The 23,997-nt window shown below is 41.9% G+C and overlaps 1 protein-coding gene across 4 annotated transcripts in view; it reads right to left on the bottom strand.

Annotated features, from left to right (window-relative positions):
• rbfox1 (RNA binding fox-1 homolog 1) overlaps positions 1–23,997 on the bottom strand; it is a 303,171-nt gene that overhangs the window by 96,702 nt on the left and 182,472 nt on the right. The window lies entirely within an intron of this gene.

Here is a 23,997-nt window from a genome sequence, read left to right as displayed (position 1 = left end):
CTGACCTTCGGTACCTGAAGCACGCTTAAATAATCTAATGCTGCCAATACTGGCATGGAGAAAATAATAAATGCAGAAATTGATCAAACTTGCTGGGCAGTTGTAGCCCAGCAGGTAAAGTACTGGGCTGGTAATCTAAGGATCACTGGTTTATGCCCCACCACTGCCAGGTTGCCACTGTTGGGTCCTTGAGCAAGGTCCCTAACCCTATTACAATAAATAAAAATATTTTTTTAAAGTTATTTATTGCTGATTGTTAACACAATTATACCTAATTATTACTAATAATTCATTCACAGAGAATTTTGTCATTTAAAGGTTTTACAGAAGATTTTTGCATCTCTTGCTGCCAGGAAACTACAGTATATAAGATACTACAAAAATACAGAATTAGCTGTCGACAGAATTACAAGGACTATTAATAGTTACTATAAAATACTGGAGCTGTGATTAGCCGTGATTTACACACAGAACAAAGCTGTAACTAATTGTCATCCAGTAAACAACGGTTATTCTTTTTACACTAATTAACAGCAGGTTTTACAGCGGATCATCTGCAATTGTTTCCCGCTTCTATCCTGTAAATTCTACAGTAAATCTTTTACAGTGTGCAGTCATGGCTGAAATCCCTTTCAAACTAAGCGATGGCATCTGAGGCTGCGTTTCGCACCCCCACCCCTTTTGTCTGCTCCCTGTAGGAGCTGTAATTGACTTTATGTTCATTCCACTCTTGATATCTTCGCCATAGCTGATGGGAGCTCTCAGCGGAGAGCTAGAGATATGTCATACAATCCAATCTCCTGCTCCGGCTCTGATTGCATAGACGATTTAATTAAAGGCAACAATGAACACTTTATTTAATGGCTCGTCCCCCTCCTCCCTGCTCTGTCAACCCCACTGCCCCCCCAACGCCACCTTGTAGCACCTATCCTATCTTCTCTACGCATTCTTGCATCTTCTCTAGCAAAACACAGCGAGATGCACAGCCATAGCCAAAGAGAGAGAGAAACACGACAGCTTCTTTAAGAAATACAGAAGTTAAAAGCATCAGGCACTGGGTTCATTTTTTTGTAAAACAAAACAGCTTGACCTTACACATTTCTGCCAGAGAGGGCAGCAAATCCAAACAAGTGTATATTAGTATCTGTAGTTTTATGATTTCTGCGACTGTTCTTGCTATATATTCGTTTATTCTGCTTCAGCTGGGCCGATTATACACACACAGCAACAGCAACGTAGCTCGTTCATATGGTGGTGCAGAGAGTTCTGTTACTAAGCTTTGTAGCTCACTTGACTGTGACTTGACAGTATTCATTCCAGGTGGTTCTTGATTACATCGGGCAACCCTAACTCATATTTATATGAGCACAGAGAAGAAGAATGGTAATAATAATAATAATAATAATAATAATAATAATAATAAAAATAATACTAACAATAATAATTGTGATAAATAATAATAATAATAATAATAATAATGGGAATAAATAGTAATAATAATAATAATACTAACAATAATAATTGTGATAAATAATAATAATATTAATAATAATAATAATAATAATAATAATAATAATAATATTAATAAATAATAATAATAATAATAATAAATAAAAATAATAATAATAATAATAAAAATAATAATAATAATGGTGATAAATAATAATAATAATAATAATTGTAATAATAATAATAATAAAAGTGATAAATATTAATAATAATAATAATAATTGTAAAATAATAATAATTGTAATAATAATAATAATAATAATAATTCTTTATGATCATTTGACCCAGATAATAGTTTTTAAAAAATATTGTTTAATCCTTAAAAATACCTTATTTTTACGGTAACTTTTGACTTTAAATGTATGTGATGTAGATTAAAGTGTACAAAATTTAATTTCCTACAATATAGCTAGAGTTCTTATTGTTATGAGTTGCCAGATAGTAACTAGTGTGTTTAAATGTGTAAGGGTTTAACAGGGGTGTGCTTTTAGCTCCTCTTCAATGCTCCATATCATGTACAGTGTATCACAAAAGTGAGTACACCCCTCACATTTCTGCAAATATTTTATTATATCTTTTCATGGGACAACACTATAGAACTAAAACTTGGATATAACTTAGAGTAGTCAGTGTACAACTTGTATAGCAGTGTAGATTTACTGTCTTCTGAAAATAACTCAACACACAGCCATTAATGTCTAAATGGCTGGCAACATAAGTGAGTACACCCCACAGTGAACATGTCCAAATTGTGCTTAAAGTGTCAATATTTTGTGTGACCACCATTATTATCCAGCACTGCCTTAACCCTCCTGGGCATGGAATTCACCAGAGCTGCACAGGTTGCTACTGGAATCCTCTTCCACTCCTCCATGATGACATCACGGAGCTGGTGGATGTTAGACACCTTGAACTCCTCCACCTTCCACTTGAGGATGCGCCACAGGTGCTCAATTGGGTTTAGTCCATCACCTTTACCTTCAGCTTCCTCAGCAAGGCAGTTGTCATCTTGGAGGTTGTGTTTGGGGTCGTTATCCTGTTGGAAAACTGCCATGAGGCCCAGTTTTCGAAGGGAGGGGATCATGCTCTGTTTCAGAATGTCACAGTACATGTTGGAATTCATGTTTCCCTCAATGAACTGCAGCTCCCCAGTGCCAGCAACACTCATGCAGCCCAAGACCATGATGCTACCACCACCATGCTTGACTGTAGGCAAGATACAGTTGTCTTGGTACTTCTCACCAGGGCGCCGCCACACATGCTGGACACCATCTGAGCCAAACAAGTTTATCTTGGTCTCGTCAGACCACAGGGCATTCCAGTAATCCATGTTCTTGGACTGCTTGTCTTCAGCAAACTGTTTGCTGGCTTTCTTGTGCATCAGCTTCCTTCTGGGATGACGACCATGCAAACCGAGTTGATGCAGTGTGCGGCGTATGGTCTGAGCACTGACAGGCTGACCTCCCACGTCTTCAACCTCTGCAGCAATGCTGGCAGCACTCATGTGTCTATTTTTTAAAGCCAACCTCTGGATATGACGCCGAACACGTGGGTTCAACTTCTTTGGTCGACCCTGGCGAGGCCTGTTCCGAGTGGAACCTGTCCTGGAAAACCGCTGTATGACCTTGGCCACCATGCTGTAGCTCAGTTTCAGGGTGTTAGCAATCTTCTTATAGCCCAGGCCATCTTTGTGGAGAGCAACAATTCTATTTCTCACATCCTCAGAGAGTTCTTTGCCATGAGGTGCCATGTTGAATATCCAGTGGCCAGTATGAGAGAATTGTACCCAAAACACCAAATTTAACAGCCCTGCTCCCCATTTACACCTGGGACCTTGACACATGACACCAGGGAGGGACAACGACACATTTGGGCACAATTTGGACATGTTCACTGTGGGGTGTACTCACTTATGTTGCCAGCTATTTAGACATTAATGGCTGTGTGTTGAGTTATTTTCAGAAGACAGTAAATCTACACTGCTATACAAGCTGTACACTGACTACTCTAAGTTATATCCAAGTTTCATGTCTATAGTGTTGTCCCATGAAAAGATATAATGAAATATTTGCAGAAATGTGAGGGGTGTACTCACTTTTGTGATACACTGTATGTTGTTTGAATGTCCTGCCATAGAAACCCTGTAAGTCTCCTCATATATGATCATCGTTCTGACATTGTTTTAACGTCAGACAGACGAATCACACTCCAGCGCTATGTGAGCTCCTCCTCGATGGCGTCCTATTTCAGCAGCAAGTTACAAGTCATTGGCGGCAGGATGAGACTAAAATCCCAGTGTCGCTGTATGAAGATTACATATCTGCATGCTTGATTTACCGTAGCTGTTAGCAGTGTGTGTGTACCACTTTACACTGGGATTAAAAACAGATCACACCACCCCCCTCGTACCCTTCCTTATTTAATAACACACACGCCCAGTACAGATCAATACACAACATTTTATTGGTGCAAATAGGTCACGCGGTTAGTTATGTGCATGCAGGGAGTAATATGAGCGTCTGCAGATTATCCCTCAGCGAACACGTCACTTCTCATTTCAGTTAACACACTGCTGAGTGAGGTGCATCTCACCCTGGAACCCAGGAACAAAAGTCCTTCACCCTGGCTGCTAATCAAATCAAAGTTGAGGAAGAAGCCACAGAAAGCTAGATGAGGTGAAATTGGCATTGTGTTGAATGTTATGTAGCCAAAAGTATGCGGACACCCATTCTAATAAGTAATATCTCCAATTCATAAATAAATAGTATCACCAATTCACCTCACTTGTACGTCCTTGTACTGTGGGAGGAAACCAGAGCTCCCAGAGGAAACCCACGGGACACAGGAGAACATGCAAACTCCACACAGAAAGGACCCAGACTGTTCCACCTGGGGGTCAAAGCCAGGACCTTCTTGCTGTGAGACGACAGTGCTACCCACCTAGCCACCGTGCTGCCCAGTTTTACATACAGCGGCCTGCTGTGTCTGCTGTTACTGTAAGTGGAAACATCTAGGAGCAACATCAGCTCAAACAAAAAGCTTAATTAGGGCAGCAAACTGGGTACAGAAGTGTAATAAATAAATAAATATATACAGCGGTACCTTGAAGCTCAACGTCAGTTGGTTCTGGGAGTGGGGTCAAGTTTAAAAGACGCTGAGTTTCAAAGTATTTTTCCCATAAGGATGTTTGGGAAACCTGTTAATGCGTCCAAGGTCCTGTAGAACTGCTTATATTTTAGGCTAATGTAAAATAATGAGGTTGTTTTTGACACTTATACACTGAAAATAACACAAATATTATATAAAAACACTCAAATACAATGAAAAAAACAGTTAAACTCAGTTTAAAACACAATAAAATCCAACGCTGCAAAAGTTACCCCTTTGTTTACATCGCACGAACACCAAGTTTAAGGTAAACGAGTTACAAGGTACGACTGTAATTAGTCAATTAATGAAAAATTGGCATGGTTACAACTCAGTCCAGCAGAAAATCTGGGGATCTGGCAACCCCTTCAAGAACCAGTGCTCTGCTGGAAAATAATACGGCACAGAAGCAGTCGCCACTAATTGCTCCAGGAATAAATAGAGAGGAATTTATAATGAGCTGCACTTTCAATATCTTGAGCTTTTTTTAATGCCGACTCCACGTTTGGTGCGATTGTTTCTTATTTGCATATTTATGAGGAAGAGCAGCACGATCATGTACATAACCCACCAACCGCATGTTAAAGCTCACACACCAGATTCATGCAAAATACACAAAGCTTTTTTATGCAGAAATGCAAGTGAACAATAAAAAGTCGACCTATCGGTGCATGTACTGTAAATGTGTTATAAATAGAGCCCTTCTGAATTCACGCAAAAAAGTGCTTAATTTTATGGACCTCGTTTTCCAAAATCACAGATTTTACAGATTTTTAAAGAAAAGCGTCACATTTCACATTCATCATTAAATTACACTCATAAAAGCTACAAAACACAGCACCGCTACCTTAACGGTTGAATGTAAACCTAGAACATCTAGCGAGGGTCTCAAAGACGGAAATTCTGAATAGAATAGAACAGAACAGAACAGAACAGAATAGAACAGAATAGAACAGAACAGAATAGAACAGAACAGAATAGAATAGAACAGAATAGAACAGAATAGAATAGAATAGAACAGAAAATAATAGAACAGAACTGAATAGAATAGAACAGAATAGAATAGAATAGAACTGAACAGAACAGAACTGAATAGAATAGAAGAGAACAGAATAGAATAGAATAGAATAGAACAGAACTGAATAGAAAAGAACAGAATAGAAAAGAATAGAACTGAACAGAACAGAACAGAACTGAATAGAATAGAACAGAATAAAAAAGAATAGAACTGAACTGAATAGAATAGAACAGAACAGAATAGAACAGAATAGAATAGAATAGAACAGAACTGAATAGAACAGAACAGAACAGAATAGAATAGAACAGAATAGAACAGAATAGAACAGAATAGAATAGAACAAAACAGAATAGAACAGAACTGAATAGAATAGAACTGAACAGAATAGAACTGAACAGAATAGAACAGAACAGAATAGAACAGAACTGAATAGAATAGAACAGAATAGAATAGAACATAATAGAATAGAACAGAATAGAACAGAATAGAACAGAATATATCAGATCAGAACAGAATAGAATAGAACTGAACAGAATAGAATAGAATAGAACAGAATAAAACATAATAGACCAGAACAGAATAGATCAGAACAGAATAGAACAGAATAGAACAGAATAGAACAGAATAGAACTGAACAGAACAGAACTGAATAGAACTGAACAGAACAGAACTGAATAGAACAGAACTGAACAGAATAGAACAGAACAGAACAGAATCTTACATTACAGTTACAGTCTGAGCAATTGAGGGTTAAGGGCCTTGCTCTAGGGCCCAACAGCAGCAACCTGGCAATGATGGGGCTTGAACCAGCAACCTTCTGATCACTAGTCCAGTACCTTAACCACTAGGCTACGGCTTGCTGTACATTTCAATGTGCAAGGTGATATGAGAGAGTAACTTCACCGCCACAGGGCGAGGCACAAATCCGGGCGGCTTGCCTTTGTGTGGCAGTAGTGTACGTGGCAGGGTGGATGGGGGTTAACTGGCTTTTGAGCAATGTGTGCGCTCGGGTCCGTGTCATTTAGAAGGGGTTGCAGTTCACTCGATATCTATCATCTACGGCTGTCCTTTGGCGCGGACGCGGATCAGCACACAGTCTATTTGATTCGACAGGGTCACGAGGTGGTGCCTGGAGACATTAATAAACTCCACGAGTCCTCCGGTCTGAGGAGTCGCTTGACCCGGGCGACCCGGGGCGAACCCAACGACGGAAGGAGAGACCGGATGAAACGGAGCCACGGTTACACGTGTACAGCAACAAGATCAACTTAAATCAAGAAGGCTCTTTCCTCTTCCAGCATGACTGTGACCCCTGTGCACTAAATGAAGAAAAGTGTCCTACACAAAGCCTTGGCTTCGGCCTCACTCAGCAGCTTTGGAATGAACCGGAACATCAACTGAGGCCTTGCTGACCAACATCTTGACTGAATGGGCACAAACCAAAGATTTCCATGTAGTGAATTATAATTACTCACTCACTCACTTTCTTAACCGCTTATCCAGTCAGGGTCGCGGTGGGTGCTGGAGCCTATTCCACCTTTTCAATGGGTGCAAGGCACACAGGAACACCCTGGATGGGGCGCCAGTCCATCGCAGGGCAGACACATACACACACCCATTCACCTATAGGGCAATTCAGTGTCTCCAATTAACCTGACTGCATGTTTTTGGACTGTGGGAGGAAACCGGAGCTCCCGGAGGAAACCCACGCAGACACGGGGAGAACATGCAAACTCCACACAGAAAGGACCCGGACCGCCCCGTCTGGGGATCAAACCCAGGACCTTCTTGCTGTGAGGCGACGGTGCTACCCACCGAGCCACCGTGTATTATAATTAGCAAAATTATATTATTATTAATGTTTAATGTTAATAAACTGCTACATAAAGAATAAAGGACATACAAAGCAAAATGATCTTATATAAAAATAATATTAGAAAATAACAATCTACAGTGCACAAACGTTCCTGCACTATTTTTTTATTATAAACATATTTTAAATGACATTTTATCTCATTCCCGTCTATAAACGGCAGAACCTGCACCAGGGAGGCGAGCGTTTATTACCTGCTCTGTGCTTATTCACCTGTTTTTGCTCAGCGTTAATTAAAGAAGTGAAGACTGAGATATCAGAGACCAGAGGACCTGGGAGCCGATACCAGACGCTGGGAGTTTTTTTTCTCTCTTCCAAGCGATTGCAATATGGCCGAAGGGACTCTGCTAACCCACTTTTAGCGGCTGATTATGAGCCTGCGCTTCAAATAAAAGGAAGTCCAGATCTGACACTGCAAAGCGCTCGGGACCCTCGGAGGATGTTACGACGGTACGGCTGAAATGGAATTAAAATCAGGACCAATATCAGGTAGTTTTATGGTAGGAGAGCTCAGGGACGAACCCACTCCATCCTGTTAGAGGTGTAACGGTAATGTTTTGTATGTTTTACCACCGCTGTATCCTGGTCAGGGTCGTGGTGGCTCTGATTCACTGGGCAAATGACAGGAAACACTCCAGACTCCATCACACACTTAGTAAAGTATCTTTAGTACATCCAGTAGCCCTGACTGTATGTCTTTGGACTTCATTTATTTATGAATTTTCTCCCTTTTTTTCCCAGTTTCGGTGTAGCCGATTAGTCTTCCGCTGCTCAGGATCCCGATTGCATCCGAGGAGGGTATATTCGCCTGCCCCACGCCCCCTCCGATGTGTCTTTCGACCCCTTTTTTAACGCCTGTGCCTCAGTGGATTCCACTTCTGCACAGGCACTTCGGGCTGCTATCCTGTGTCCCTGCACAGTGTTTGAAGACCCCACCCACTTTATTAGTCTGGTCTTTTCCCACCCAGCAGACTCGATGGGCAATTTTGTCTGCTGCAGGTATCGCCAATTGTGCCCGCTAGGGGGCGCCCAGCCAACTTGGAAGCAGAGCTGAGATTTGAACCAGGGAGTCAGAATCGGAGTATCACGCTAGGCAACCTGGGTGCCGGTGGGTAGCACTGTCGCCTCACAGCAAGAAGGTCCTGGGTTCGCTTTCCAGGCAGAGTGGTCTGGGTCCTTTCTGTGTGGAGTTTGCATGTTCTCCCTGTGTCCTGTGTCTGTGTGGGATTTGTCCCACAGTTCAAAGACATGCAGCCAGGTTAATTGGAGATGCAAACTGTCTGAAGTGTGTGTGTGTGTGTGTGTGTGTGTGTTTGCCCTGTGATGGACTGGCGACCTGTTTAAGGTGTTTCCTACCCTTTGCACAGTGAACTGCACCCACTGCGACCCTGATCAGGATGATAAAACAAGCAATAAATGAATAAATAAAAAGCAATAGTTAAGCTTTTTGTCTCAGTTTTCATGACAAATTGAATGAACACTGAATGAACTCATGAATGTTTAAAAATAATTAAAAAAAACCTCAAAACATCAAGTTAAAACAGCCTTTGTGTGATCTAGCATTAAACCAGTCAGACTGGAACAAAGTCTGAGACAGAATGACAAAAAAATGAGAAATAAACAATGCTCTCTGGAGGCATCTGCTGGAGCTGGTGGAAATTACACACACACACACACACACACACGCACACACACACACAGAGCAAAGGTAGGCTACGTCCCCGTGCATATTGGCGTGTGATAATTGAATCATAATCTAATTTGTATTTCAGACAGGCGACGGCTTTTCGACTCCCTCAGATAATGACGATCATCTCCGCGCGCTTTAACGTTTTCATTTTTTTGCCGGGCGCTATTATGTGGGAGCAGATAGGGAGGGGAACGACGATTAAAAAAGCAACCTGCGTTAGCTTCGCGGCTCCGGAGCTGCTCGTCCTATCAGGGAGAATGCACGCGGGGAGCGCCCCTAAATCCCCGGCGCTTAGCATATTGTACGCCTGGCGGCTGGTAAATTAGTCACATCTGAAATAGCCTAATTAACAGATAGGAGCTTAACCTACTTATTAGCACGTGGCACTCTGGTTTCTTTCTTTATTTACTTTTCCGGAGGTTTGAGTGTGTGTGTGTGTGGAGTTGAGCTTGCTATGCTATGTTGCTATTTTATTCCCCTGCTGTTTTTTTTTTTGTTGTTTTTAAATGGGCGCCGAGCATCTGACCGTTTCACCATCTCACCATCTCTCTCTTTCACTTCCGCCCACTCCTATGTTTCCGCCGACCTGCTAGCACAGCTAAAAGCGCTCACACACACACACACACACACACACACACACACACCATGTCAGGTGTCAAGAAGCACGCCTGACAGCCCGGCATTACCAAACAATCGGTTGAAGTCGTGCGAAAACACCACACGTCCGTTTCACACCCTCCATTAGAGGAACGGGGAAAAATGGACCCGGCCCCAGATTTAATGTAATTTGCAAATGATACAGTACTTAACTGAGCGCCCCCTCGTCTCTGCCTCTCATTTCCTCGTTCCTCCTGTTTCTAGCTCAGTTCTTTCGAGTCAAAAGGCTGAAAATGTTGTTATTTGAGAGGGAACGAGGCCCGAAAACAATGTGGAGGGTGAACTGGACACTAAATCGCCCCTCGGTTTAAGCAAATGAGTGAATATGTGCAGCCCTGCAGTACTGTAAGGTTTTTCCTTGTAGCACTAAAGCACTGGACCCACCACAGCCCTGACCAGAATGACATGGCTAAGGAAAATAATGAAATGTAAATGTAATATATTTATACTGTATTAAGGAGGGTGGAACGGTGGCTCGGTGAGTAGCACTGTCGCCTCACAGCAAGAAGGTCCTGGGTTCGATCCCCAGGCGAACCCGTGTTGTCTTTTATTTAGCAGACGCTTTTATCCAAAGCGACTTACAGTACCGTGACAGTATACTGTCCAAGCAATTGAGGGTTGAGGGCCTTGCTTAGGGGCCCAACAGTGGCAACCTGGCGGCTTTTTCATACCCTTACTAGTCCAGTACCTTAACCACCAGGCTACAACTGTCCTACTACAACTGTACTACTACTGTCTAGTGAACAGCTTGCGCCATAGGTTGCACCCAGTCCTCCATAACATCCATAAAGGTTTGTGTTTAGCGGTTTCACATCTTTCATTCAAGTAGCGTAGCAGTAAAAGTGCCTCATGTTTACTGGTTAATTCGCACTATGAGGCATCCTAGCAATCCTATGCCAATTTGGTTAGCAATCGGTTAGTCACAGTCCAAGATGTCGGAGTGTAAAGCAGTTAATTGTATTTTTAGGATTAGCAGAGCAGTTTGATTGCTGCATGTGTCATATTCATTATTTATTCTACTCATTTGTATTCTCTGTAATAAATTCGCATATGTCTTTATCTTTAAAAAATAGTTTAGGGAGGGGAAAGACCACATACTGCAAGCCTCTATTGCCAAAAAAAAAATCTATATAAATATTTTTATATGTGTAAATGTGATCGTTCACTAAAATACTTCTTTTACAGTGAAGTAAATTTCCCCACAAACAACTGAGCCTTAAATTTGGCATCTCAATCCCCCTTCGTGCACCCACCATTAAAGGAAAAAGAAGAAAGCACTTCCACAGCAAGTCACAAAGCATATTAGAAAATAAAATACAATTCTGCCACCTGACACTTCAATTTAGACTCGGCCGAGTGCGAGAGCCTTCAGCTTCCCAGCCTGCCTGCCATGATGGAGGAGACCCCGAATATCATTTAACCCATCTGAGCTGTGAGAGTAATGCACATACAACACCCCCCCCCCCCCCCCCCCCCCACACACACACACACATTACACACACACACACACAGACACCGGAACGCCCAGCTCTTAAACACAATCTCATTTTAATTGACTGCATTGTCTGTGATCTGGCTTTTTTTGGATGGCTGTTGATTTGGTGTACTGGGTGCATCTTTGCTGACGTCTCTCCTCCCAGCCGCTTTGAGGAGAACATACGATCCAATAAGCTTCCCTCACATCCATTAAACCAGCTCACACTGCAGATACGTTTCTAATCTCAAACTGTGAAACTGGTGCAACACCATTCATGTAGCATTCTTTGAAAAAATACACTCGTTATTTTTATCTGTCAGTAATAAAGATAAATAAATCACTGACCTGTACTGAACTGCATGTGGGGCTGAAGTGCATTTAAGAGATCCACAATATTGTGCAGTATTTATTTTTTAATATAATTATTGATTGAATTTAGAGTGTGGAAGTATCTAGGTTAAATATCACCCCTGTTATCGACCATCCGGTCGTCTGTACAGGCAATGACTAACTCGTCCAAGGGTGGAAACGCCGGAGGGGATTCATCATACCTGCTGCAGTTAGGTACGACCCCTGCTGGCTGATCGATGGTACTGCACAGAGACGGGGGATAATGGACATCAGTGCGTGACTCTGTGCGCGATTCGGATCTCCGTATGAACCCACCTCATGCAGGTTAAAAGAAGCGGTCAGGTACTGCACACATGTTAGAGGGGATGTGTGTTAGTTCTGACCCTCCTCGATCATGTCAGCAATAGAGGAAGTGAAACGCAATCAGACGATTGGATACGATTAGATTGGGAGGGAAAATTGGGAAAAATACATATATATTATAAATACATAATAATACATACAAAATAATAAATACATATATATTATTGTTACTTGATATTAGTATATTATTTATTATAAAATGTTAATTTTTTTGTGCATTGTTGCATTGTGCATTTGTTTTTCCCCCAAAAGAAGATTATTGCTGTTCGTGTTATATTATTATTATTATTATTATTATTAATTACTTCTAGCAGAATTATTATTATTATTATTAGTGTTGTTGTTTTATTATTATTATTATTATTATTATCATTTACAACAAAAATATTATTATTATTATTATTTATAAAAGAATTATTATTATTATTATTATTATTATCAATTATTTCTAGCTGAATTATTATTATTATTATTATTTATAAGATAATTATTATTACTATAAACATTAATAATAATAATAATTACTTCTAGCAGAATTATTATTATTATTATTTATAGTAGAATTATTAATTGTTTCTAGCTGAATTATTATTATTATTATTATTATCTCCTTTTTTCTTTTGCATTGCACTTTCTTTTCTCTGTATTTTTAAGCCGTCTCTCTCTCTCTCTCTCTCTCTCTCTCTCTCGCTCCACTTTTTCTTCTTATTCCCTCTTTCAGTCTCCTCGATGCCTATTTTTATTTTCTGCCTTTCTCATTCTCTCTCTCTCTCTCTCTCTCCTCATCACTTTCTCCTGCACTTTTTCTCCACACACACACACACACACACACACACACACACACACAGTGCTGAGGTAAGAAGGTCCGAGCAGCAGGCGTAGCAATCGTGCAGTAGCACCATCGCTCACCACATCAAACGATCGTTTAGCATCTTCTCCGCCCCACACTGTGATTGATCGACTCGGCCCGCGTCTAAATCACCCTCATAAAGCCGGTATTGTGACAACGGCGGGAGGGCGACAGCCTCAGGAATCACACTGATTCACAGCGGGACGGCAGGGGAGGGCAACCGCACACACACACACACGCGCACACACACACACAAGTTTACAGGGGAAAACATGGTCCCATGTTACGCAACATTACAATCTTAAAAGCTTAAAGGTGCAAATTTTGGGACTGTTTGTTGCAGGTCAGCCTGAACGTCCATGTAAAGCTTGCTTGACTGTGGACAGTGTCAGTCTTCCACCAGCGTATCATTTATAGCAGAGCTGTTTTTTGTGATTCTTGAAATGCTTCTGACCTTGGTAGAGAGCCCACTGTTCCAAGTACTGTCAGACTAGAACTGTTTATACAAGCACAAAACCCCCAGGTGTTATTCATCCAGCATGACCAGCCTGACACCAGTATCTGACACTATTATAAATTGATTCAAGGACCTCATCCTGGTCAGGGTCATGGTGGGTTAGGTACCCAGAAACATTATGAAACATTATGCACAAAACAAGAATACACCTTTCACCAAATGCCAATCTATCTCAGGCATGTTTCAGCCACACCCATTGCAAACAGGTGGATAAAATTAATTGTATTTAATAAATGTATGGTTTTAAATTTGTGGTAAAAGTTTAGGGAAGGCCCTTTACTCATTTGCACAAAGGAAATTCCGTAAACTTGTAGTTGGACGAGCTTGGTGAGTCTTTGGGAGCCTTCTAATGTAACACCACTGTCTGACCTTGTGAAGGATCTTTTTACTGAATGGACACAAATCCCCACAGACACACTCCAAAATCTTATGGAAAGTTTTACCAAGTCCATACTGATGCCTTTGCTTTTAGAACAGGGTGCAAAACAATTTAATAGTCAAGTGTATCTATAATACAAAAAATAAATATATGTATTTTTTGATATTCTTTCATTTGCATCACTGCTACTCAATTAGGTTCAAACAAACCCGGCCGACAGCTCAGTATTTTAGACACGACCCCAGGCGTACCGTAGTAAAAAGTCAGTCGTCTTACCTCAAATAAAAAAAGAGAATGAGCCCCCTTCATCCTGAGATGCTCTTTATTTTGGCCATTTAACAGCACTGACAGGTTCAACATCAGCACTCAGGAAATCGACAGCAGGCCACAGCCGAGCAGACAAATCACCAGCGCAGGCCGAGGCAATATACGAGGCTTCTGCGGCCGGCGCCGAACTGCTGATTTCAGCAACTCTACAGGGTCAGAGCCCACATTCTCTCTTCTACGCTCTCTCATTCACTCGCCCACTTTTTCCTTACCTCACTACCGAGACGCCGGAGCGATCAATCTTAACTAGAGCCGTTCCTTCTGCGGACTGAAGGGTGCCATTTGTTTTCCACCTTCCTTCCTCCTCCTCTTCCCAGCCTGCAGGCTAGAGTTTTACATATTCCTCTCTTCATTGGTTTAGGAGAGTAATAATAACTCTAATGGTCCTCATGCTTAGCATTTTTCTCCAGTTTGCGAGCTGCACTGCGACTCTTCCGCCTCGCTTTCAGCAAAAATATTTCACATTTATTAATCTGGCAGACGTTTTTATCCGAGCCGCCTTTACGAGGAAGGCGGGACGGCGTCCAAACCTGCGGCTGAGCAGCTGCTCTACGACCCAACAGCGGGTCTGAGCCAGCCTTGGGATTTGAACTGACAACCTTTTGGTAGTTAATGCAGAAATGCAGCCAAGGAGCTGGCAGTGTGGGATGCATTCGTGCACAAAATAACACGCTTCGTTTCCTACATGTATAAATTCAGCTCCTTTACTGATTCATTTATTTCTTGTTTTTTTTTATGATCGTGACTTTTCTAAAAATGCAAAATACAGCTTTTAAATTCTCACTTCAGTTCAGGATTCAGTTCATGTTTTTATTTTAAATAAAAATAGAAACAGTGCAGCATGGTGATCAGCTCAGCTCAACATTAGTCCTGAAGTCCTTTTAATGGATTCTTAGTTAATTCAACTGGTCAATAAAATAAATGTTGTATATTTTCACTATTTCTATGTAGGTTTTAGACACTTCAGTTTTCTTTCACATCCCTAAAGCATGCAGAAGGTGGAGTGACTGCTCTAAATCACCCCTATATGTGAGTGCATGAACCTGCCTGTGGTGTGTCCTGTCCTGCATCCTGCAGTGTTTTTGGATGGCATCAATGAATAGATGCAAGAAATTATGTAAAAATACATTAAGAAATTAATATTTAATTTCTAATGTAATGGCCATGATGGCAACAGAAATGATCTTTTGCATGTTCTCCATTTACTAAGTGGGGTTTCTTCTGGAAAGTCTGGTTTCCTTATACATAACAAACCTTCAGGAGGTGAATTGGTGACTTAATGAGCGGGTGGGTGGGTGAGTGAGTGAGTGAGTGGGTGAGTGAGTGAATGGGTGGGTGAGTGAGTAAGTGGATGGGTGAGTGGGTAAGTGAGTAAGAGAGTGAGTAAGTGGGTGGGTGAGTAAGTGAGGTGGTGGGTAAGTGAGTAAGTCAGGTGGTGGGTAAGTAAATGAGTGGGTGGGTGAGTGAGTGAGGGAATGGGTGCGTGGGTGAGTGAGTAGGTGAGGTGGTGGGTAAGTGAGTAAGTCAGGTGGTGAGTAAGAGAGTGAGTGAGTAAGAGAGTGAGTAAGAGAGTAAGTGAGGGGAAAAGTGAGTGAGTAAGTGGGTGGGTGAGTAAGAGAGTGAGTGAGGGGAAAAGTGAGTGAGTAAGTGGGTGGGTGAGTAAGAGAGTGAGTAAGAGAGTGAGTGAGGGGAAAAGTGAGTGAGTATGTGGGTGGGTGAGTAAGAGAGTGAGTAAGAGAGTGAGTGAGGGGAAAAGTGAGTGAGTATGTGGGTGGGTGAGTAAGAGAGTGAGTAAGAGAGTGAGTGAGAGGAAAAGTGAGTGAGTAAGTGGGGATGAGTGAGTAAGTCAGGTGGTGGGTGGGTGAGTGAGTGGGTGAGTGAGTAAGAGAGTAAGTGAGTAAGAGAGTGAGTAAGAGAGTGAGTAAGAGAGTGAGGGGAAAAGTGAGTGAGTAAGTGGGTGGGTGAGTAAGTCAGGTGGTGGGTGGGTGGGTAAGTGAGTGGGTGAGTGAGTAAGAGAGTGAGTAAGAGAGTGAGTGAGGGGAAAAGTGAGTGAGTATGTGGGTGGGTGAGTAAGAGAGTGAGTGAGGGGAAAAGTGAGTGAGTAAGTGGGGATGAGTAAGTCAGGTGGTGGGTGGGTGAGTGAGTGGGTGAGTGAGTAAGAGAGTAAGTGAGTAAGAGAGTGAGTAAGAGAGTAAGTGAGTAAGAGAGTGAGTAAGAGAGTAAGTGAGTAAGAGAGTGAGTAAGAGAGTGAGTAAGAGAGTGAGGGGAAAAGTGAGTGAGTAAGTGGGTGGGTGAGTAAGTCAGGTGGTGGGTGGGTGGGTAAGTGAGTGGGTGAGTGAGTAAGAGAGTGAGTAAGAGAGTGAGTGAGGGGAAAAGTGAGTGAGTAAGTGGGTGGGTGGGTGAGTGAGTGAATAATAATAGGTGGCACAGTGGTGCAGTCGTTATCGTTGGTGCCACACAGTGACGGTGCTACCCACCGAGCCACCCCCACTGATGTTCTTTGCTTTATTTTTATGCACAGTGCTACTATTTGCACTTCTGGTAGATGCTAAATACATTTCGCTGCCTTGTACCTGTACTGAGCAATGAGAATAAAGTTGAATCTATCTAGTCTATAATATAAACAGATGTTGTCATTGATTCCTGCAACACACTCAATACACTCACATTTATTGTCAATGAAAACACTGTTCTTAGTTAATTCAAGGGTTTAAGAGAATTAACAAATCACACCGTCTTGTTTTGGTTGCATTTTAGTAAAAGTTTCAACTATTTCTTCAAATTGGGTTGCGTCACTAAATACTCAAATGTACATGGACAATCACAAAATGTTTAATTTAGACTCTGGTATGAAGAGACGTACAAAATATCCAAACTCAAACCTTGAAGCTTTTATTTTTTGTACATATCGCACCACTTGACATTTTAAAGATAGCAAACTGGCTTCTTTAAAAATCTACATAATAAAATGATTAAAAATTAAGAGTGTGCTTCTTTCAGAAAGAAAAGACACACCGTCTGTCAGACACTCAGGAAAAACATGAAGAGAGAGAGACAGACAGAAAGAGAGAGAGCGAGAGAGAGAGAGCGAGAGAGAGGACGAGAGAGAGGACGAGAGAGAGGACGAGAGAGATCACACTTTCATTAATCCATAAATGTAATTGCTGTTTGAACAGAACTTCTCTTGATTGATGTCCTTCAGTCGTGTTTCATTCACTTAAACACATTTCAATACTGGAGTATTGAGTCACAAACACTCGTGTACTCGCTAAAAAAATAAATGTAAAAAAATATAAATATAACAAACAGAAAAATTATTAACACCTGCGTCATGCCGTAAGAGCCGATAAAGGAATGAACTGAACTGTATAGTGCGCGTTACATAAAGCATTTAAAGCCAGTCGTCAACAGGTGATGGTGGAGGTTCATCCAGAGTGTTTCAGTCTCTATCGTAATAACACAAACAGCTCTTCACTCCATGAGCCGGGTCTGCTTTCACAATACATGCAGATCCTCAAGGATGATCTCAGAACACTGATTATGTGGTTTATTAGTGACACTACTAAGCATTAGGGTGCATTCACATGAGAAGTGCAATTGTTTCCTATGGAGTTTGACAGTACTGCTTAGCTTGCCGTTGCGCTTCTTATGTTGATTGAACTTTGACCCATTTTGCCACTGACCTTTTCAAAGCTCCTCCAATGACACAAACTGTTTGATATGATGTAGTAAAAGCGACTCAAGCTTAACGTGAACAAAGCTTAATGTGATCTACCGTACTAAAACAACGAGCAAGGAATTTCATTCGTGGAGACACTTGTGAGCAGTAATAATTTATTTAAGTACATTAAACCATGTCAAGCTTTTTTTTTTTTACAATAAGCATTTTAGATTCTCAGAAAAGCTGATTCTGAATCTCACAATTTCTCAGAACCTCAGCAATTATGCTTGCAAGATGAATATAAATTAATGCAATTACGCAATTACATGTCAACAGTTAAAACTTGCAGATAAAACAACCTTCGCACCTCAGATATCAATGAAAGATCTAGACCAGATACTAGTCTAGACACCACGTGCATAACAAATGATGTCCTGTTGGGTCTTTCTGAAAACCCAGTGATCTCTCTGCATAGACGCATTTCACGTCGTCCTACACTCCCGAGAAGAGGGCGTGTCTAAATTCTTAGATTTCTTAAAATGCTCTTACTGGAGTGCCTCAATTCTAAATGATAATCTGACTGAATAATGAGGGAGCATCTGATGCTTCCTTAGGACTGAAGGCAATCACAGTATTCAGTGCGGCACAACTTTCCTAAAAAAAATGACAAATATGGCAAATGATGCGGAGCAACTAACAAAGTTTAACCGGTTTCGGTACACGGAGGGAGATGTTAGCCGGCGTGATAGCAGGTTGTGCTGACTCAGCCCATTGGTTTGAATGGCTAACTGTGTTAGCTTAGGAAGCTAAAACTGTGGTGATTTAATTGGCGTAACTACTAAGTAGCGTGTCTAAATAATCTGCCTTATGAGTTTGATGTCTAATTAGAATCCTGCTCAGGTAGGCAGTAGGCAGCGAGGGAGCTCACTAGGTTTACAGACAGACCCTGTGTACGCAACACTCGATAACCAGCACCACAGACACCACAGAAGCCTCAACACAGTGGACAACTTTTTGATTACGGACACCATCAGCACCATGGACAGGCTCAGAACCACGGACAGCACCAGTACCAGCACCACGGACAACGAACAGCACGGGTGGCTCCGTGGGTAGCACTGTCGCCTCACAGCAAGAAGCTCCTGGGTTCAATCCCCAGGTGGGGTGGTCCGGGTCCTTCCTGTGTGGAGTTTGTATGTTCTCCCCATGTCTACATAGGTTTCCTCCGGGTGCTCTGGTTTCCTCCCACAGTCCAGTGAGGTGAATTGGAGATACAAAACTGTCCATGACTGTGTTCGATATAACCTTGTGAACTGATTAACGAGTAACTACCGTTTCTGTCGTGGATGTAACCAAAGAGTGTAAAACATGACTTTAAAATCCTAATAAACAAACAAACAATGGACAGCACCATGGACAGCACCAGCACAAACAGATGGACAGTGCAATGGTCAGTTAATTTATTTATTAGGATTTTATGGTGATGTTTTACACTTTGGTTCATAAAATGTTTGTGATGTTGTTTTAGGTCTTTTCGGAAGAATCAGGTCTAAAGAAAGTTGATTTGCACCCCTGACGTATTCCGTCATAACTCCCTCGCAGTGCAACATGCCGGTGCTGAAATGACCGGCTCACATATTCCGACTCCATATTCGACTTAAATCCCGCTGCTATTTGTTTGGCCTGACACGGGTGACACGTCGATTAATCCAATTTGCTCAGCAGCGTTTACGGCGTCTTTTCCCCCCATTTCATGCAGCCTAAATTATCAAGCACTTCAATTAAATGAAACTCGACTGCATTTGCATCAACAGCTAAAATGCTCATTTCTGTCTGAACGGAGCAAGTAGTCCGTCCGAGCGTGCGGCAGCCTGACGCGGGTCAGTCTGTTGCCCCCTGCAATCTGTAAAATATTTACTCGAGACGCACCCGGTGAGTCAGAGCGAGAGCCGCTGGGTGACTTATTTCGAGAAACAAATCTAAATAAACAGTTCGCTTGCTTCCTGTCTCACATACGGCGGGGCTGTCTGCGCCGGGAAGGCCGCAGTTTTCTGTACTGAACACAGGTCGAAGCTTTTCGGTTCTTTACATCAGTCGTAATGCTTTCTGACATGTGATGACCTCACGCTCTTCTTTCGGTAACACAAGTGCTCTTGCTTCTTGCATATATTTACATTCATTTAACTAGCAGACGCTTGTATTCGACGCAGACGGGCTTCGAGTAAACACACAGCTTCAGTGTTGAGGGTCGAGACGTGTTGTGAGGCGCAAACTGACCCACGTAAAAATCAGGGTTGTTGAGTTGTACAGTGAAAATCACTCTTAATCATGATTTTGTAATATGAGGCTGTATATTACCAAAATAAAGAGTAATAAATAAATAGACGAACAATCTAACACTGTCCATTTTATCAGCTCCACTTACCATATAGAAGCATTTTGAAGTTCTACAATTACTGACTGTAGTCCATCTGTTTCTCTACATACTGTCTTAACCTACTTTCACCCTGTTCTTTAATGGTCAGGACCCCCACAGGACCACCACAGAGCAGGTATTATTTAGGTGGTGGATCACTCTCAGCACTGCAGTGACACTGACATGGTGGTGGTGTGTTAGTGTGTGTTGTGCTGGTATGAGTGGATCAGACACAGCAGCGCTGCTGGAGTTTTTAAATACCGTGTCCACTCACTGTCCACTCTATTAGACACTCCTACCTAGTTGGTCCACCTTGTAGATGTAAAGTCAGAGACGATCGCTCATCTATTGCTGCTGTTTGAGTCGGTCATCTTCTAGACCTTCATCAGTGGTCACAGGACGCTGCCCACGGGGCGCTGTTGGCTGGATATTTTTGGTTGGTGGACTATTCTCAGTCCAGCAGTGACAGTGAGGTGTTTAAAAACTCCAGCAGCGCTGCTGTGTCTGATCCGCTCATACCAGCACAACACACACTAACACACCAGCACCATGTCAGTGTCACTGCAGTGCTGAGAATGTTCCACCACCTAAATAATACCTGCTCTGTGGTGGTCCTGTGGGGGTCCTGACCATTGAAGAACAGGGTGAAAGGAGGCTAACAAAGCATGCAGAGAAACTGATGGACTACAGTCAGTAATTGTACAACTACAAAGTGCTTCTATATGGTAAGTGGAGCTGATAAAATGGACAGTGAGTGTAAGTTTAATGTTATGGCTGATCGGTGTATGTATAATGGATGAAGTTAAAATAGCCCTGCTTATACAGGAACAGAAAAGTCTCCAGCTACTGTATCATCAATAAATCACTAACAAGGAATTAAGAAGTATACCTACTTAACAAGCGCCACCCTCACTGAGAGTGCCAAATGTCTAAAAAAGTACCTCCTGACCCGGCAAAAAGGAACACAGCCAAATAAACGGCTCCCTCATCACAGATAACAAGCTGGTCAATATTCAAAAGTGCCACATTAATTGGCCATCGCCTCCCCCTTTCCCTCACCCCCTACCTGTCAGGGGAGCTCACGGAGGAGCGTATTAACTGCTCCTCTTCATTAGGCGGCTGGGAATTAGGGTGCGCGCCTGTGTGAATGAGATCGCCGTTCGGGTCTTTTCGGACGGATCGCGCCTTTCTGTTAAATTGCTTAAACACCCCGAGACGTCCCGAAAACCTACGGCCCGGTCGCTTTAATAATCACGATTTAAAACAACTCTGCTCGATCAGGAACCGGCTGCAAGAAGATAATATAATAAAAGATCTATTTTTACACAGCAAATATGTTTTGTTACACGGAGTATGACAAGCTCGTCTCAACGACGGTTTTAATAGCTAATGACGTTGTTAGCGAGGTGGATAAAGGGTGATTCCAGCGGCGGGAGGCCGATCACCAGGTTAAGTCACGGTTAGACGTTGATGTCTGGCAGCCGGCTTTGACCCGACGTGACTTTCCATCTCCGAGAGTGCTCCTGGAATCCCTGAAGTGCATTATCCACCCTCATGCACAACAATTACCTCCAAGTGCGCCCTCTTCTACCCCCCTCCCCAATCACTGTGACCATGCTTCACCTGTTTTACCTTCAAATAATGATTCTTATCATGTGTACAGATGAAACTGTATTATAGCTAATAATAATTATTATATATTAGCTAGCTATCCCAGTAACACCCTGGATGGGGCGCCAGTCCATCGCATGGCAGACACACACACACCCATTCACCTATAGGAGAATTCGGTGTCTTCAATTAACCTAACTGTATGTTTTTGGACTGTGGGAGGAAACCAGAGCTTTAAGGTACCCACAGAGGAAACCCACGCAGGCACAGGGAGAACATGCAAACTCCTCACAGAAAGGACCTGGACTGCCATGCCTGGGGATCAAACCCAGGATCTTCTTGCTGTGAGGCGACAGTGCTACCCACCGAGCCACCGTGCCGCCATGTAAATAGTAAGTGATGATAATAAATAATAATAAATAACAGCTCCAGTGTGTCGTCCAGCGTGTTAGTGGTGTAGTGTAGAACAGTGTACATATGCAGGGTCAGAGCGCAGGGTCAGCCATTATTCGGCGCCCCTGGAGCGGAGAGGGTTAAGGGCTTTTCTCAGTGGCTGCATGGCAGAGCTGGGATTCAAACTCTCAACCTTTCAGTTGATAGCCCTAAGCTCTACTCACTAGGCCACCACTGTCCACTGGTGTTGCCTTCAGCAAGGTGAATAAGGTGGAAAAGAAACTGTCCTTGAGCCGACTGGTCCTGGCATGTATGCAGTTGTATCTCCTCCCACCACTTAAACAATCTACTGGTGCAAATGAGCACCTTAAAGCTCGGCACAAGAAACAGCACATGTGGGATTTTTGGTGGTATGGCAACACAAAGCTTGCTTGATTCTGCACCAAATACCTGGAAGCTTTCAGAACCTGGTCGACATTCATATTCAACCACTCAGACACATTATCTCTTCCACGGCAAAACACACAGGGTTTTAAATATCTCATCATTTCCTCGTGCACTGATTTTCCAGAAGCTTCCACTAAACACAGACATAACGACGATCTCTGAGACTCTGTTCTGTTACACCGATAACTCAGTGAGGAAAAGACCCGTATTAGTATTCATATTTCTGTTAGACGACGCTATAATCACACAGATCTGTCTGAAAATGATTTCTAAAGATACTTTATATTAAAGATCATTTCCTCAGCATAAACACACACACACACACACACACACACACACACACACACACGTGCTGTGCAATTTACCTTGAGCTAGGAATTTACATTAGCAGGAATATTTCCAAAAGAAGACTGAAATTAGATTAGGACACAGACCATAATACTTTCATATAAAAATAAAATATGCAAAACACTCAGAGGTAATATTTTCACCTGTATGAAGTAATTATTAAATGACGAGCCTGTGAGCCTGTGGTTACTGAAGCTTCGTAAAGATGGACAGAATGCTACCAACCATTTGGCAAACGTGGTGGGAGGCGTCCGGTGTTGTGTTTTTATAGGTCTGGTCAGTTATACAGAACATGTCAGTGTGTGTACGGTCATTCACTGACATGCTGCAATTTCCCCAAACCCTGTCAGAGCAATTACAAGAGTACGGCTGCATGTGCATGGCTGCTCATGGACATCCTTCACTGTCAGAGCGAGGGAGGGGGGGGGGGGGATTTGCTGTTGCAGGAGAAATAAGATATGGAATTTTTAAGCCAATTCAATGCCTTATGACAATAATAATAATAATAATAATAATAACATTTATAATAATAATAATAATAATAATAACATTTATAATAATAATAATAATAATAATGTTAAACTTGTAATAAAATAATAATAACCGCTTTATTCTGCTCAGTCATGGATGTCAGTCCATTGCAGGTCCTCAAACCACCCACCCACCATCAGACACAGCCAATCATGTCTGTATGTAAACATCAGACCAGCCAACAGCACTAACTGGGATTTAAAGGTGGATCCCATCAATAATGGGAAACCATAATTTAGCCCTGTTCCACCAAGTGCCTATTGTTATTATTATTGTATTATTATTATTATTTTATTATTGTTGTTATTATTAGTAGTAGTATTATTTTATTTTTATTATTATTTTGTTATTATTATTATTATTATTTAATTTTTTTTATTTTTTATTAATATTATTGTTATAATTATAATTATTATTTTTATTAATATTATT

The sequence above is a fragment of the Trichomycterus rosablanca genome, chromosome 22, assembly GCF_030014385.1.
Source record: "Trichomycterus rosablanca isolate fTriRos1 chromosome 22, fTriRos1.hap1, whole genome shotgun sequence".
NCBI lineage: Eukaryota > Metazoa > Chordata > Actinopteri > Siluriformes > Trichomycteridae > Trichomycterus > Trichomycterus rosablanca.
Note: the sequence above shows the minus strand (reverse complement) of the source record. Positions and strands in the feature narration are given on the sequence as shown.